At 58.7% G+C, this 4,937-nt stretch overlaps 1 long non-coding RNA gene across 1 annotated transcript; it reads left to right on the forward strand.

The window, feature by feature from the left end:
• Positions 1-225: 225 nt before the first annotated feature.
• LOC137446247 (uncharacterized) lies at positions 226-2,078 on the forward strand. Its single transcript, XR_010988594.1, has 5 exons — positions 226-622; positions 699-829; positions 954-1,195; positions 1,307-1,575; positions 1,856-2,078. It is a non-coding gene; the product is annotated as an uncharacterized lncRNA (long non-coding RNA).
• Positions 2,079-4,937: the final 2,859 nt, after the last annotated feature.

Here is a 4,937-nt window from a genome sequence, read left to right on the forward strand (position 1 = left end):
CCAGATCCACCTTAGATGCTAGCAGGCCCCTTAAGAGCGGGGGCAGCACTGACCAGGTAGGGGATTCTCACCCCTGTGTGTGGGGGGAGGCTTCGCTGGGCTCTCCTCAGAGGTTACTTCCATTCAAATTAAAGAGACCAAAACCCAAAGAAACCTCAGGACAAAGAATAAAGGCAAAAGAAACAAAGGATCCCCCCCCCCAACACACACTGAGGAAGGTTCCCCCTCTTTAATTCCTTGAGACCCATTTCGTAGTTCTGTTTTCAAACTGCTTTGCTCTGCTTGCAATCGGCTTCTACCTGCTAGCAGCCTTTGTGTGTAACGGAAGAGACGCAGCGGGGGTGAGTTCAGAGCCTTGTTACCTGGCACTTAGTGCCAGTCCTGACTACCTATATGAACAGGAGAGATTGGCAGTCTTAGGGCGAGTCGGCTCGGCTCTCTGTGAAGCCGGAGGATTTCCTTCCCCCGAACAGACGGCGGCTCCGCCCAGCCGGGCTGCCTCTCACCAGGCGCGCCGGGGCTCGGCTCCCCCGGGCGCCAGCCGGCTCCGCCGAGGTCTGCTCTCAGCTCGTCTTCCTTTAGCTTCCGTGGGTTCCCTTCGTCCGGCTGAGCTCCGCACCAGGTTAGTGCCAGCCTCTGTCGCTGTCCGCGGTTCCCGTGTAGGTGCTCTGAAGGTTCGATACGCCTGAATGTCCTAGGAGGGGATTAAAAGCCCTAAGACTTCACATAAGTCGCTGGTAAGAAAAGGAGGAAAACTATCTGCAGAAACCAGGAAAACGTGCAGCAGACTTCTGGGAAATAGTCCAACCTCCTCTTTCACAGAAGTAAGGTGAGTTTGTGAAACCGCTCGGCTCCAAGACCTTTAGGAGAGATCCCACAGCCGTCCAGGGCTGTAGCGAGCCCTATAGAACTCCGGCAGTTACCCGAGCCGTGGCGTTCGTCTTTTCCCCCAGATCGGTTTCCGAGGACCGCGGCGGGACCCCTCTCCGTCGGGCCGCGGGGCCCGCCGAGGCGCAGGACCTCTCCGGGCGCCCCCTTAGAGGCTTCTCAGGCAGAGCTCTTTTAACTCAGTCAGATCACCCCAGGAAGAGACAAGAGCCTTCAGGCAGGAAAAGGACTGCTGGCAAGGGAAAGGGGTAACGTGTAAGCCCTAAGGGGGCGTCCCACAAGGGAGAAAGGCAAATCGCTGCCACAGGTAAGAGCCCTCGGGGTGGAACCAGGGGGTTCCACTAAGCATTCCAATGGGGGAGACTGCAAAGGTTTTCATATAGCAATTGACCCTCTTCTTTACTATCCATGTAAACAGGAAAGTTTCAGTTTTAGGGTGAGTCGGCATAGCGCTTTCAGCGAAGGAAAAGATTTTTCCTCGCCTCAGCCGGCGGCGACTCAAACTCCCCGCGGCAGCTCACCCGCGGGGCCCCCCGAGACGAGGAGAGGCGAACCGAGGCGAACGGAACCGGACGGAACCGGCGCGGGGCTCCCCGAGGCGAGGCGGAAGGAACCGGCACGTTGGGGGCTTGGCGGGGCTCAGCTCCTCGCTCAGATTCTTCCCGGTTTCCTCGGGCTCCCTTCCAGGTAAGCGCCAGCCTCTGCCGCTCTCGGGGGTTCTTACGTAGCAGCTCGTTTGAAACGCTTGCACGTTCTCGGAGGGGATTAAAATCCCTAAGAGGCCAGCTAACCCTGACACCCCTCTCTTGCAACTTCATAGCTCTGCTGTTTAACTAGGCGCAGCAGTCTGGTATTAATTTGTCTGAAAAGAGGCTTTGAAATGCGCTGCATGGGGTTCTGAAAGACGTAAACTTACAGTGCGTATCTCTAGTACACAACAGCTCACGGATTTTCCTTTGCGTTGTAGGGTTTTTGAACACTCACCGGTTTCGGCGTCGGGTTGGTTTTTCTCGGAACGGAAAACCTGCCGAGCGGAGGCCGGCGGGGCGCTTCCCACGCGCGGCGGCAAGAGACGCCCCCCCGACCGCTCAGCGTAAGTCCGCCGCTTTCAATCGATTCCCCTTTGGTAGGTACGTTGCCAAAATTGGCTTTGCTCTACGCGCAAATCGCTTTTCCGTTCCGGCATCACTTGCATCTCAGAGAGGAGATCCGGTGGGGGGGGGGGGTAACTTCAGAGCCTCTTTACCGTCGCAATGAATACCATTCCTGAATATGTCTATAGAGAGGAGAGGATTGTAGTTGGATTTATAGTCTCGGGGCGAGTCGCCTCGGCGCTCTCAGGCAAACGAGAGGGTTTTCTTCCCCTAAAAGGGCGGCTCGGCGCGGCTCGGCTCGGCGGGGCGGCTCGGCGCGGCTCGGCTCGGCGGGGCGGCTCGGCGCGGCTCGGCTCGGCGGCGCGGCTCGGCTCGGCGGCGCGGCTCGGCTCGGCGGCGCGGCTCGGCTCGGCGGCGCGGCTCGGCTCGGCGGCGCGGCTCGGCTCGGCGGCGCGGCTCGGCTCGGCGGCGCGGCTCGGCTCGGCGGCGCGGCTCGGCTCGGCGGCGCGGCTCGGCTCGGCGGCGCGGCTCGGCTCGGCGGCGCGGCTCGGCTCGGCGGCGCGGCTCGGCTCGGCGGCGCGGCTCGGCTCGGCGGCGCGGCTCGGCTCGGCGGCGCGGCTCGGCTCGGCGGCGCGGCTCGGCTCGGCGGCGCGGCTCGGCTCGGCGGCGCGGCTCGGCTCGGCGGCGCGGCTCGGCTCGGCGGCGCGGCTCGGCTCGGCGGCGCGGCTCGGCTCGGCGGCGCGGCTCGGCTCGGCGGCGCGGCTCGGCTCGGCGGCGCGGCTCGGCTCGGCGGCGCGGCTCGGCTCGGCGGCGCGGCTCGGCTCGGCGGCGCGGCTCGGCTCGGCGGCGCGGCTCGGCTCGGCGGCGCGGCTCGGCTCGGCGGCGCGGCTCGGCTCGGCGGCGCGGCTCGGCTCGGCGGCGCGGCTCGGCTCGGCGGCGCGGCTCGGCTCGGCGGCGCGGCTCGGCTCGGCGGCGCGGCTCGGCTCGGCGGCGCGGCTCGGCTCGGCGGCGCGGCTCGGCTCGGCGGCGCGGCTCGGCTCGGCGGCGCGGCTCGGCTCGGCGCGGCTCGGCTCGGCGCGGCTCGGCTCGGCGCGGCTCGGCTCGGCGCGGCTCGGCTCGGCGCGGCTCGGCTCGGCGCGGCTCGGCTCGGCTCGGCGCGGCTCGGCGGCTGCGAAGTATCTACTTAGCAATCGATCCCATTCTTTCCTGTCGATGTAAACAGTTGTTTTATTTTTTCAGTCGGTTTTCAGTCGTAGGGTATGTGTTGCGCAATCGGCGGGCGAGGGGGAAAACGGTTCCTATCGGCATGTAAACTAAGGAGCCAAAAAATCCCAGATGACGTAAAAAAGCCCAAAGCAAAGCGACGACCCTCGCGGCACAAAGGAAGACCCCCCGTTCCTGAGCAATCGTTACACATTTCATAGATGTTTTCAAGCCGTGCGTTACCGTATTTGGAATTCGTTTTTACATTACGGAAGCCTTGGTATTTAACAGGACAGATCCAACGGGGGCAATTGCAAAGCTTCTTATGTAGCAATTGGTAATACTCTTGACTATCCACAGAAAAAGCAGGTATTTTTAGCAGGATTTTCTGTTGACGAAACGACGCGGGGCTCTCTGAAACGAAAAGACGAAACGTTGCAATGCTGGCCTGAAATGAAATGGTGTGGGGCTCTCTGAAATCAGACCAGGTGAAATGGTGCAATGCTGGCCTGAAATGAAGTGGTGTGGGGCTCTCTGAAATGAGACCAGGTGAAATGGAGCAATGCTGGCCTGAAATGAACTGGTTGTGGGGGCTCTCTGGACTGACAAGAGGTGAAATGTTGCAATGCTGGCCTGAAATGAAGTGGTGTGGGGGCCCTCTGAAATGACAAGAGGTGAAATGGTGCAATGCTGGCCTGAAATGAAACGATGTGGGGGCTCTCTGAAATGAGACCAGGTGAAATGGTGCAATGCTGGCCTGAAATGAACTGGTGTGGGGCTCTCTGAAATGAGACCAGGTGAAATGGTGCAATGCTGGCCTGAAATGAAACAGTATGGGGGCTCTCTGAAATGAGACCAGGTGAAATGGTGCAATGCTGGCCTGAAATGAAATGGACTGGGGGCTCTCTGAAATGAAATGATCAAAAGGTGCAATGCTGGCCAGAATTGAAATGGTGTGGGGGCTCTCTGAAATGAGACCAGGTGAAATGGTGCAATGCTGGCCAGAAATGAAATGGACTGGGGGCTCTCTGAAATGAAATGATCAAATGGTGCAATGCAGGCCTGAAATGAAACGGTATGGGGGCTCTCTGAAATGAGACCAGGTGAAATGGTGCAATGCTGGCCAGAAATGAAACGGAGTGGGGCTCTCTGAAATGAAATGATCAAATGGTGCAATGCTGGCCAGAAATGAAACGGTATGGGGGCTCTCTAAAATGAAATGATCAAATGGTGCAATGCTGGCCTGAAATGAAACGGTATGGGGCCTCTCTGAAATGAAATGATCAAATGGTGCAATGCTGGCCTGAAATGAAATGATCAAATGGTGCAATGCTGGCCAGAATTGAAATGGAGTGTGGGCTCTCTGAAATGAAATGATCAAATGGTGCAATGCTGGCCAGAATTGAAATGGACTGGGGGTTCTCTGAAATGAAATGATTAAATGGTGCAATGCTGGCCTGAAATGAAATGGACTGGGGGCTCTCTGAAATGAAATGATCAAATGGTGCAATGCTGGCCAGAATTTAAACAGTATGGGGGCGCTCTGAAATGAAATGGTCAAATGGTGCAATGCTGGCCAGAATTGAAATGGACTGGGGGCTCTCTGAAATGAAATGATCAAATGGTGCAATGCTGGCCTGAAATGAAATGGACTGGGGGCTCTGTGAAATGAAATGATCAAATGGTGCAATGCTGGCCAGAAATGAAATGGACTGGGGGCTCTGTGAAATGAAATGATCAAAGGGTGCAATG

This window comes from Melanerpes formicivorus, unplaced genomic scaffold (assembly GCF_026170545.1).
Source record: "Melanerpes formicivorus ecotype bairdi unplaced genomic scaffold, bMelFor1.0.p_v2 SCAF_16, whole genome shotgun sequence".
In the NCBI taxonomy this organism is placed as follows: Eukaryota; Metazoa; Chordata; class Aves; order Piciformes; family Picidae; genus Melanerpes; species Melanerpes formicivorus.